The following is a 13,469-nucleotide window of genomic DNA, read 5'->3' on the forward strand; positions in this document are numbered from 1 at the left end:
CACAAGGAAAAATTAATTTAAAATCAGAACATCATGAACATCTGAGATGTTCTTGCCTTGATTGCAGCCTTGGTTCTGAATATGGGAAAGACACCCTTTGAATTGCACTTTACTGTCACACTGTGCAGCCCCAGCAAATACTGCATGCAACCCAGCAATTCCAATCTGAGACTATTCTGTTCAGATTTATACTACAGCTCACTTTCTCTTTGTAGAAACACAATTGCTTAATTATAGAAAATGAAGACATTTAATATTTTTCTATCATTCTTCTGCAGAAATTAGTAGAACTTTGGGTTGTATTTTGTTCTAATGTTCTGTTTTTAAAAATTGGTGTTTGAGTTCCTTATGAGTTTCATAAGCAGTTTCTAAAAGAAGTCTGACTTAGTCTGGGGCCAGAATTTCTAAGAATTTCTGAAATAGCCCTGAACACAGGATACTCTGGTTGAGTTTCTAGGGCTGGAGAATATCTCCTTTGGGCTTATGCATGGGAACAAGGAGTTTCCTGGGAGTAAATTCATTTTTGCACAAGGATCTTTCTACTCTCTCCTGGGATAGATGATTTTGTGGTGAAAAGGCTCCTAAAAAATTCATTTTTGTTTAGTTTTTCCCTTTTATTTCCTTCTTTTTGTCTCTGTCTAGATGGGTTCTTTGTCCTTCATCAGAGTATATTTATTTAGTCATTCTACCTTAGTTTTTCCTGGGAAATATGGCCTTTTGTCTGTAAATTAAAGGCTTTATTTTGAAATAATTTTCTTTAATACTTTACTTGAAACATACTTCAAAACCATTAGTTTGGTTTTCTTATTCTTTGGAATTCTACTAAGATAAGACCCAGCACATGGAGACCAGGTCCCATTTGCTTCTACTGCTACCATCTCTCCTAGTACTTTATGTCTCACTGTCCTTGTCTATGTCTGTCTGAGACTCTCATACTTGTCAGAAGACAAGTATATGGAGTTAGTCTCTCATTCACCCTTATGAGGATTCTAGGGGCCATACTTGTGTCACGGTGCTTACACAAAAACTGCCTTTCCTGCTGAGCTATCCCTGTGGCCCTATCGCTAAGCTCTGCTGGTCTGCTGCTTTTCATGACCTTCATTACAAGACGAACTTTTCTGCTGTTTTTAAATAACTCTTTCTTTGTATGCATTCTTCAGATGGAATTATGGAATCCTTTTAGGAGTGTATTTGGCCTTTCTTCTTTAATATAATGTACAGTAAGGCTGCTTTATTTCTTTTTCATAAAAAGACTTATTTATATATGTATTTTGTATATATGAATTTTATATGAATGTTTTATCTGCGTGTATACTTGGATGCTAGAAGAGGGGATCAGATCCCATTATAGATGGTCATGAGCCACCCTGAGGTTGCTGGGATTTGAACTCAAGACCGCTGGAGAAACAGCCAGTGCTTTTAACTGCTGAGCTATCTCTCCAGCCTCATAGGACTGGTTTCTAATGCCAACAAAATAAGAGGGTTGGGGCTCTTACATGTTCTGTGTTTGGCATTCATGAGGTTGGTAGATATATAGTAAAAGCTCTTAAACTGCTTCTGGAAAATTATGTCACCTCTAGGCATGGCAGGACAGTTATACTCACAACATTTCCACAATGTGGCTAGCTAAACAAGGCCTGAACAATGACAACTACACATGACATTTCAATATGAATGGGAGATATTTCACAAGGGATATTTCACTCCTAGATGAAGAGCTACAGTCTTTTCATCTGCTGAGAGTTGGAGAATCAGTTTTCTCCATAGATGAGTCCATGATACAATACCCAATCCAATGTGGTCAGCCTAAACAAATGTACATGAGTAACAGTAAATTAACTAAGCAGGATATACATATGTACGTATTTTTTTAAGACAAGGGGCCATGAATTTGAGAAGTAGGAACATGGGAAGAGTTGGAAGGAGAAAGAAAGCAGTGTGATGGTATAAATATAGTACTTGTCTATGAGATACTCAGAAAAGCTTGAACAACAAACAAAGTCCAAGTTACTGTTGCTGAACAATCTCTCCTTCAGCTACCAGTGCCAGTTTTTAGTGAAGAACTCTTGTCTTCCTAGGAGCACTCAACTTGACAAGAACTGTAGCCATCTTTTTACAAATGTGGGTGTCCTTGCATTTGAGCATAGATGTTTAGAATTGAGATGACATTTTGGTGGATTTTTTCCTTTAATGTGTATGAAGTATCCTTTTGCATTTCTTTTTATTGCTTTTGGTTGAAAGTCTATTTTATTAGACATTAGGCTAGCTACTCCAGCTAGCTTCTTGGGTTTGTTTGCTTGGAAAACTTTGTTCCAGACCTTTACATTGAAGTAATGGCTCTTTACTACTGAGATGTGCTTTTTGTTTGCAGCAGAATAATGGATCCTGTTTATGCACCTACTCTGTTACTCTGTGTTTTTTTATTGGGGAATTAAATCCATTGATCTTAATGGTATTAATGACCAATTATTGTTAATTCCTGTTATTTTTGATATTGGTAGTTATACTCTCTGGGTCTCTGTGTGTGTGTGTGTGTGTGTGTGTGTGTGCGTGCGTGTGTGTGATTCCCTTGTTTTTGCTGGTATGGAGTTACTTATTTCCTGTGTTTTCTTAGATAAAGTTATCCTCCTTAGGTTGGAGTTTTCTTTCTAGTATTTTCCTGCAGGGCTGGATTTGTGGAAAGATGTTGTTTAAATTTGGTTTCGTCCTGGGATATCTTGTTTTCTCCATCTATGGTGACTGAAAGTTTGCTAGGTATAGTAGTCTGGTCTGGCATCTGTGATCTCTTGGAGATTATAAGAAAAGCCTTTCTGGCTTTATTTCTGTTGAGAAGTCAGTAAGTCTAAGAGGTCTGCCTTTGTATGTTCTTGGCCTTTACTCCTTGTGACTTTTTATATTCTTTCTTGTTCTGTTTCTTTAATGTTTTGATTATTATGTAGCTGAAGGATTTATTTTTGGTCCAATGTATTTAGTGTTCTATAAGCTTCTTGTACCTTTATAGGCATTTCTTTAGGCTAGGGAAATTTTCTTTTATGATTTTGTTGAAAATACTTTCTAAACCTTTGAATTGGGAATGTTCTCCTGCTTCTATTTCTATTATTAGGTTTGGTCTTTTCATAGTGTCCAAAAACTTTCTGGACATTTTATATTAGAAACTTTTTAAATTTGGTATTTTCTTTGACTGATAAATCAATTTCTTCTATTGTATCTTCTATGTTTAAGATTAGATTCTCTCTTCTATCTCTTATATTCTGTTGGTGATCCTTTGTCTGTTCTCCTCTTTCTAAGGTCTTCCACCTGCAGTATTGCCTCAGTTTCTGTTATCTTTATTGTTTCTATTTCCATTTTCAAACCTTTAACAGTTTTAATCATTTCCTTCACCTGTTTGCATTTTCCTGTATTTTTATGTTTATTTGTTTCTTATTTAAGAGCCTCTATCATCTTCATAAAATTAGATTGAAGGTCATTTTTTTGTGCTTCAGGTATGTTAGGGTACCCAGGGCTTACTGTGGTAGGATAGCTATGTTCTGGTGGTATTATATTGTCCTGGCTTTTGTTGTGTTCTTATGCTAGCCTTCAGCAATCTGGCTGTCCCTAGTCTTGGCAGGCCTGGAGTCACTGATGGCAGCCGACCTCTTGGACTGCAAGTAAAGCTGTTGTTCAAAGGTGACAACAGGCTTCCAGAGATGTAGCCAAAGCTTCTAGCCTCTTGTAATTTCATGTCTCTAGATGTTCTCCATGGCAACAGACCTCTACAGGTGCAGGCAGAGTGGTGGTCCCTGGTGGATGCAGGCTTCTGGTTGTCCAAGGTGACAGTAGGCCTCCAAGAATACAGCTAGATCTGTGTCTCAAAATGGAGTGTAGAAGGGATAGGGTAGAACTCGGTGTTGTTGGGTATGCCTGGAGGGGCTGTCAGGCATGAAATTGGAATAGGGGGTTTCACTTGGTGCTCCCTGACAGCTTCAGGACGCTGCTGGACTCTGATATCTGCAGGTCTCTGGAATTGCAGGTAGATGTAACAAAAAAAATCTTTCTTAAGAAGACAGACAGCTGGGTAAGACAGAGCACCTACAGCCCTTACTACCCTGGAGGCTGAGGTTGAGAGGACCACTGAGTACTCTTAAACAGTTTGAGACTATCTCAAAATAAAGAGAATGGAGGAAAGGACTCTTTGGATGAATATCAAGACTCTAATGTTTGAAGAATGTGTTTGAGAGATTTTTATGGTTAGAATGGTATAAAATTACCTTGCTGTCCTGTGTTTTGCAAAACATAATGCATTGTTGGAGCTCACATGCCCCTTTCATTCACCAACAACCTGGAAGGAACCTGAAAAACAAAAGGTTCCAAGCATTCAGCTTCATTTTCCCCTGATACACTTTTCCTGCAGCTTCCTCCACCCCTTTTTTGAGTATTGTTATCTTCATGTACAACTAGAACCATGGCAGCCATTTTACACCACAAAGAAAATCACTCTAAGGGTACAAGCCAACTTGCTGATTGCCCAGGTTGATTATCAAGGAACTTAGAAATATGAACTGTTAAGCCTCTAGGTGCAGACTTCTTGTAAGTAAAGTGGGAAATATCTTTATTAAGTCATTCTCCAAATACTTTTAGGTAACAGAATTCAAACACAAGCAACCACAACCCAATCTCTTCGTCATTCACAAATGACCCTAAATATGATTAAAAAAAAAAAGATGGTCTCTTGAACTAAATTAACTAGTTTTTATTAGGATAAAAAATATGTGTGTGGGTGTGTGTATCCACCAAGGTATGAATGGGAAGGTCAGAGAACAACTTATGAGAGGCGGTTCTTTTTCCCTTGCCCATGTGAGGGTCCTAGTGAATTAGCTCAGGTGGCCAGGCTTCACTGCAAGCACTTTCCCACACTGATTCATCACTCTAGCCCTTTATTTTTAATTTGAGATGGGGTATCCTGTATCTTAAACTGGCCTTGAACTCTCTACAGATGACTTTGAACTTCTAATCTTCTGCTTTTTTCATCCAATGCTGGTTACAGACATGTGCCACCACATTCAGTTTTTGTTGTGCCAGGCAAGCACTCTTCCAACTTGATATATATCTCATTGTCACTGGTTTACTTTTGAACATAGTTTAGTTTTCTGAGTCAAAAATAGCAGGCATGTATCTCTGACCCAGAGCTGACCTTATGTCACAGCTCTCTGATACCCAATTCCACTCACAGATAGCTTATCCTCCAGGAGTGCCAACACACCTAAGCTCTCATGTACCCCATGTATTCCAATTCCTGCCCCAATTGGGACCCACCAAGGGACCACAAGACCAAGGAACCAAGAGCAGCCAGGGACACAATCCTTCTGATTTCCACCTGCACTCAGAGCTGTAGCACAGCACTCTGCACCTCAAACCCACCAGGAAATAACAGGTCTCAGAAAAGTGCAGACACACCTAAGATCACAGGAGTGCTGACACACCCAGGTATGAAGTGCTCACAGCCTGAAAAGAGGGATAAGCTCCAGTCAGAGACAGCAAGACCAGCTAACACAGAGATGAACAGATGACAAGAAGCAACCACAAGAACATAAGCAACATCAGAACCAGTATTCCCACCACAGCAAGTCCTGGATACCCCAACATACCTGAAAAGCAAGATTGTAGTTTAAAATCCCATCTCATACTAATGATAGAGGACTTTAAGAAGTGCAAAAATAACTCCCATAAAGAAATACAGGATAACACAGTTAAACAGGTAAAAGGCCTTAAAGAAGAAACACATAAATCCCTTAAAGAAATACAGGAAAAAACAAACAGGTGAATGAATTAAACAAAACCATGATCTATAAACAGAAATAGAAACAAAAAAGAAATCACAAAGGGAGACAACCCTCACTATAGAAAACCTAGGAAATAGATCAGGAGTCATAAATGCAAACATCACCAACAGAATGCAAGAGATAGAAGAGAGAAATTCAGGTGTAGAAAATACCATAGAAAGCACTGAAACAAGTTGAGGAAAATGCAAAATGCAAAAAGATCCTAATCCAAAACATCCAGGAAATCCAGGACACAATAAAATTACTAAATCTAAGAATAATAGGTATAGAAGACAGTGAAGATTCCCAACCCAAAGGGCCAGTAAATAACTATGACAAAATTATAGAAGAAAACTTCTCTAACCCCCCAAAAAGAGATGCCCATTGACATACATGAAGCCTACAGAACACCAAACAGATGGGACCAGAAAAGAAATTCCTCCCATCACATAATAATCAAAACACCAAATGCACACAACAGAGAAAGAATATTAAAATCAGTGAGGGGACAAAGGTAAAGTAACATATAAAAGTGAAGTATCAGAATTACACCAGACGTTCAACAGAGACTCTAAAAGCTGGAAGATCTTGGGGAGATGTCATACACACCATAAGAGAACAAAAATGCCAGCCCAGGCTACTGTAGTCAGCAAAACTATCAATTACTGTACAGAAAGAAAACAAGATACTCCATGACAAAAACAAGTTTAAAGAATACCTTTCCATAAGTCCAGTCCTACAAAGCAAAATAAATGAAAAACTCCAACACAAAGAAGGAAACTACACCCAAGTAAATGCAAGAAATTAATCTTATAACAAATCCACAAGAGAGTAGCTACACAAACATAAGCTCACCTCTAACAACAAAAATAACAGGAAGCAACAATCACTGGTCCTTAAAATCTCCTAATATCAATAGACTCAATTCCCCCATAAAAAGACATAGATTAACAAACTGAATACTTAAACAGGATCCCACATTTTGCTACATAGAAGAAACAAAGACAGACACTACCTCAGAGTAAAAGACTGGAAAATTTTTTTCAAGCAAATTGTACAGAGAAACAAGCTGGAGCAGCCATTCTGATATAGAATAAAATCAACATTCAACCAAAAATTAACAAAAAAAAAGATGAGGAAGGACACTTCATACTTATAAAAGGAAAAAAATCTACCAAGAGGAACTCTCAATTCTGAACATCTATACCCCCAAATGCCAGGGCATCCACATTTGGAAAAGAAACATTACTAAAGCTCAAAGAACACGTTTAACTTTACACAAGAATAGTGGAAGAATTAAACACCCTACTTTCACAAATGAACAGATCATGGAAACAGAAACTCAACAAAGACAAAGTGAAACTAACAGATGGATCTAACAGTTATCTATGGAACATTTCAACCTAAAACAAAAGAATATATCTACTTCTCAGCACCTCATGGTACCTTCTCCAAAACTGACCATATAACTGGTCACAAAACATTCCTAACAGATACAAGAAGATTGAAATAACCCCATGCATCCTATCAGATCACCAAGGACAAAGGTAGGTCTTCAATAAGAACAAAAACAAAAGAAAGCCCACATACACATAGAAGCTGAACAACTCTGTACTCAATGATAACTTGGTCAGGGATGAAATAAAGAAATTAAAGACATGTAGAATTTAATGAAAATGAAGGCACACCTTACCCAAACTTATGGGACACAGTAAAAGCAGTGCTAAGAGGAAAACTCATAGCTCTGAGTGCCTCCAAAATAAAAAGAAACTAGAGAGAGCATACACTGGCAGTTTAAGATCACATCTGAAAACTCTAGAACAACAAAAAAAGCAAATATATCCAAGAGGAGTAGATGGCAGGGAAAAAAATCAAACTCAGGGCTAAAATCAACTAAGTGGAAACAAAGAAAACTATAAAAAGTCAAGAAGATAGATAAACTCTTAGCCAGACTAACCAGAGGGCACAGAGACTGTATCCAAATTAACAAAATCAGGAATGAAAAGAGAGATATAACCACAGAAACTGAAGAAATTTAAAAGATCATATCTATTACAAAAGGCTATACTCAACAAAACTGGAAAATCTAGATGAAATGAGTAATTTTCTAGACAGATACCAGGTACCGAAGTTAAATGAGGATCAGATAAAACACCTAAACAGTCCCATTACCCCTAAAGAAATAGAAGCAATCATTAAAAGTTCTTTACAAAATAAAAGCACAGGACAAGATTTTTTAGTGTAGAATTCTATCAGACACTCAAGGACTACCTAATACTAGTACTCTTCAAACTATTCCACAAAATAGAAACAGAAGGAACACTACCTGATTCGTTCTTTGAAGCCACAGTTACACTGATGCCTAAACTACACAAAGATCCAACAAAGAAAAAGAACTTCCCTTATGAAAATCAGTGCAAAATGCTTAAAAGATTCTCAAATATGAATCCAAGAATACATCAAAACAATCATTTACCATGATCAAGTAGGCTTCATCCTAGGGATGCAGGAATTATACAATCACAGAAATCCATCCGTGTAATCCACTATATAAGCAAACCCAAAGGAAAAAAACCCCACAGGATCATCTTATTAGATGCTGAAAAGGCTTTTGACAAAATAAAACACCTTCATGTTAAAAGTAATGACGAGGTCAACAAGTCAAGGTATATACCTAAATATGATAAAAGCAATATACAGAAAAGCTATAGCCAACATCAAACTAAATGGAAGACACTTGAAGCAATTCCACTAAAATCAGGGACATGACAAGACTGTCCACTCTCCCCCATCTATTCAATATAAGATTTGAAGTTCTAGCCAGAACAATAGGCAACAAAAGGGGATCAAAGGGATACAAATTGGAAAGGAGGAAGTCAAGAAATCACTAATTGTGGGTGAAATGGTAGTATATTGTAAGCGACTCTAAAAAAAAAAAATCTACCAAGAACAAAAGCTGATAAAAAAAACTTCAGCAAGGTACCTGGATATAAAATTAACTCAAACAAATCAGTGGTCTTCCTCTACTCAAAGGATAAATGGGCTGAGAAAGAAATTATGAAAATGAGCTCTTCACAATAGTCACAAATAATATAAAGTGAAAGATCTGTATGACAAGATCTTCAAGTCTCTGAAGAAAGAAATTGAAGAAGACCTCAGAAGTTGGAAAGATCTCCCAAGCTCCTGGATTGGCAGGATATTAAAAATGGCCATTTTGTCAAAGGCAATCTACAAATTCAATGCAATCCCCATCAAAGTCTCAACTCAACTCTTCTCAGAAATAGAAAGAGCAGTTCTCAAATCCATTTGGAAAAATAAAAAAGAAAAACAGGAAACCAAACATTAATCTCAACAAGAAAAGAACTTCAGAAGAATCATCATCCCTGACCTCAAGTTTTACTACAAAACAGTAGTGATTTAAAAAAGACAACAACAAAAAACTCATAGTATTTGTACAGAGACAGGCAGCTAAATCAATGGAATAGAATGGAAGACCTAGAAATAAATGCACACACCTATGGCCACTTGATCTTTGACCAAGAAATCAAAATTGTCCATTGGAAATAAGACAGCATTTTCAACAAATGGTGCTGGCTCAAGTGGTGGTCAGCAAGTAGAAGAATGCAAATCAACCTATTCTTTTTTCTTTCTTTCTTTTTTTGGGGGGCAGTGGCTATTTTATTATTTACATTTCGAATGTTATCCCCCTTCCCAGTTTTCCCTTTGGAAACTTCCTATCCCATCTTCCTTCCCCCTGATTCTATGAGGGTGCCTCCAACTCACCCACCCACACCTGTCTCACTGCCCAGGCATTTCCCTACACTGGGGCATGGAGCCTTCACAGGACGAAGGGCCTCTTCTCCCACTGATGCCCAGGAAGGCCATCCTCTGCTACATATGGGGCTGAAGCCATGGGTCCCTCCATGTGTACTCCTTGGTTGGTGGTTTAGTCTCTGAGAGCTCTGTGGGGTCTGGTTGGTTGGTGGTGTTGTTCTTGCTATGGTGTTGCAAACCCCTTCATCTCCTTAAGTCCTTCCCCTATCTCCTCCATTGGTGTCTGTGTGCTCAGTCCAATGATTCCCTCCAAGCATCCACATCTGTATTAGTCAGGCTCTGGCAGAGACTGTCAGGAGACAGCTATATCAGGGTCCTGTTAGCAAGCACTTCTTATCTGGGTTTGTTGTCTGTATATGGGATGAATCCCCAGGTAAGGCAATTTTCTGGATGGAATGCAGAAGAATGAAAATCTATCCATTCTTATTGCCTCAAGTCCAAGTGGATCAAGAACCTCCACTTAAAACCAGATACACTGAAACTAATAGAAGAGAAAATGAGGAAGAGCCTTGAACACATGGGAACAGGGGGAAAATTCCTGAACAGAACACCAATGGCTTATGCTCTAAGATCAACAATCGACAGATGGGACCTCATAAAATTGGAAAGCTTCTGTAAGGCAAAAAAAATAATAATAAAAATAAAAGGAAGAAAAAAGAAAAAAGAAAGAAGAAAAAAGAAAAAAGAAAAATGTCCCGCGCTACGTCTCGCCAGCAGGAACGATGCGGCACACACAGGATCCTACTGCAGAAAAGCTTTAATGCGTCTTGAGAAGGAGAGCATAAGCTTACAATGCGGAGACGCCGAGTAAGGAATAACCGTCCCTTATATAGGAAACTATCCTCGCCTAGGACGTGTCACTCTCTGACTGGTCGCTGCCAATTATGCCAGATGACGTACCAAAGCATACGTGTCCCTTTGAGTAGGGAAGTTACCAGGCGCCTGCGTATTGCTCTTTTTACTAGGTGCGTTCTGCCGGATGCCGGTGCCATCTTGTAATGGAGTATGTGAGGACAGCTCCTCACATATGTGAGGACAGCTCCTCGGACAGCTCCTCACATCTGTGAGGACAGCGCCTCAGACAGCTCCTCACATCTCCCCCTTTTCTGTTTTTTTTAAGCAAACAGGACACCCAGATATAGGAGGGCGAAGACAGAGGTCATATCCTTGTACAAAGTTGGCGAACCTGTACAAGAGAGATACCCTTAGGCTGTTGTTGGGACCCAGGGCACTCCCGACCCGTCGCACTGCCATTTTTCGAGGGAGGGAAAACTGGAGCAGAAACCCTCATGTAATATGACATGCCTTCCAGGGAGCGTATTTGGTAGAACTTCCCTGTGCGATGCTAAGCTCGTCACCCCTCATGGGCTGCTCAAGCCGGACACTCTAATCCTGTGCAATGAACCGAGGTTCTAGGAGTGCAAGAGCTGTCCAGCCGGCAACCTGTTGCTTGAGCATGGTCAACCAGATATCGGCTGATGCTCCTTGTTCAAGGGCTACAAGCGCCTGGGCGATCACTACTTTGTCCTTTCTTGTTTGAGATCTCAATTTGCAAAGCAACCAGAGGAGTAACACTAATCCACAGCAGAGGATCACTCCAAAAAGTCGCACTCCCACCCATTCCTTGAAATAAGAGACTGGTGAGGTGATCCAGGACGACAATCCCTCCGCCAAAGACAGGTTCAGTCGGGTAGAATTTACTTGAATGATGGTCGCTCTCAGCTCTCGAAGTGTCTGTTCAAACTCCGAGGTCCAATTCTGTAACAGATGCTGTGAAAGACTCTTAGACAGATTAGCAGCTCGGGTAAATTTGTCATATTATATGGAGGTGACACAAAGGCCTGGGAGTTTTTGCTCACAGCCAAGCTGGGCCAGTTGCCATAGAATGTCTAATTGCTCTTGGACCAGATCTATACGTTGGTTGACAAGCATAAGGCCTCCCTATATCTGAGTATTGGCCGAGGCCTGTCTGTCCCGAGCCACAGAGACGGTGGCCAATAAATCATTGATAGTTTGGGTTGTCTGTACTGAATTTGACAAGGCCAATGCCGAGGCAGTAACCGAGGCAGCGACTGCTGTCGTAGCAATAATGCCAGCAATAATTGCAGAAGTACCAAAATCTCTTTTTCCTCTAAATAAGGTCATGGTCCCCGGGGTATCAACAGGGATCGGGATAAAGCAAGGCATGCGGGTAACTACTGCGATATTTTATATGAGTAGCTGTCCAGACAGAGGCAGCAGGTTTGATGTTCCCCGTCCAGGAAAATGAGAACCGTCTCTTTTCGCCCTTTCCTCCAAGTAGCATCGCCATGGGCGTAAGATCAGTGCAGCTACCATTAAGGCAATGTAAGGCCACCACCATAGAGAACTGTGGCATTAGCCACAATGTCCTCTTCACCAGTTCCCCATGTGGCCTCCCTTAACCAAGCAGAAGATTGATTATATAACATAATGCAAGGGAGATCAAAAGATGTTTTGTTGAATATGCCAAAACAAAGGCTGCCCTTAAGGGGAATAGTCCTATTTTCTTTTAGTCATTCAACCTGTGGATCCTTAGGTAAATAGGCCAACCCTAAATCCCTGTTAGTGGTACATCACCGGCATCAGGAGTGGAAAGGTTGACATTATTCCCCATCGTAGCTCGCCCTGCACCGTTGCTGGCATCCATGGAAGAACAGTGAGGAGGTGCAGGAGTCCCAGTCCCTTCTTGATCACTTGCTGTGATGCTCTGAGTAAGTCGTCCTGGGATCCATATGGGATTTTCATTGTCCTGTGGAAAAACACAGACAGCTCCCCTGGATCTTATTAAAACAGGATCCGGGCCTTTCCATTCATCTGTTAATACATCCTTCCATTTGACTAATTCTTTTGTCCTCTTGGGCTCTGAGCAATGTCGCTCAGCCGCTGTTTGTCCAGCTTCATCAAGATTTAAAAAATTTAAGGTAAAAAGGGCCAGAGCAGTGGCCACTCGGGGTGTTGGGGGAAGTTCTATCATAATTCCCCTTCTTTGTTTTATTAAATATGATTTGAGCGTCCGATGAGCATGCTCTATGATTCCCTGTCCTTGAGGGTTGTAGGGCAGGCCCGTGAGGTGGGTAACCTGCATCTGAGCACAAAACTGACGGAATTTTTGAGATGTGTAGGCGAGGCCATTGTTAGTTTTTACACATTTTGGCTTTCCCCAAGCACTCCATGCTTCAAGGCAGTGCTGAATGACATGTGTTGTTTTTTCTCCTGTAAGTGGGGTGGCATGTAGAATGCCAGAACATGTGTCTATAGATACATGCACATACTGTAATTTTCCAAAAGTAGAATTATGAGTAACATCCATTTGCCAGATTTGCAATGGCTGTATTCCTCTCGGGTTGACCCTGATGTGAGGAACTGTGAGGAACTGGCAGCACTGTTGGCATTGGGTGACTATATCACGTGCCTTTTTTCTAGTTATAGAGAAGCGGCGGCGTAAAGTTTCTGAGGTGACATGGAAATTGCCATGAAAGGCTTTAGCGGCCTCTAAAGGAGAGGCCAGGGCCACAGCTATCATTTTTGTGGCTTTGTCAGCCAAATCATTCTCTGAACTCATTGGGCCAGGGAGTCCAGAATGGGCCCGTATATGAGTAATGTATACAGGGAATCTTCTATTTAATAGGATAATTTGGATTTTTCGGAAAATATCTGCCACCTTACTAGTGGTTTTAATTATACCGGCGGTTTCAAGAATACTAACAGCATTAGCTCGGCCTCCTCCCTCTGAGTCTAAGGTTTTATTTTCAGAGCTTTCAGAACTGTCGAGGTTCAGCACTTCTAGCTCTTTCACAGGGTATAGGCTGGCTCCCC

The sequence above is a fragment of the Rattus norvegicus genome, chromosome 3 (assembly GCF_036323735.1).
Source record: "Rattus norvegicus strain BN/NHsdMcwi chromosome 3, GRCr8, whole genome shotgun sequence".
Lineage (NCBI taxonomy): Eukaryota > Metazoa > Chordata > Mammalia > Rodentia > Muridae > Rattus > Rattus norvegicus.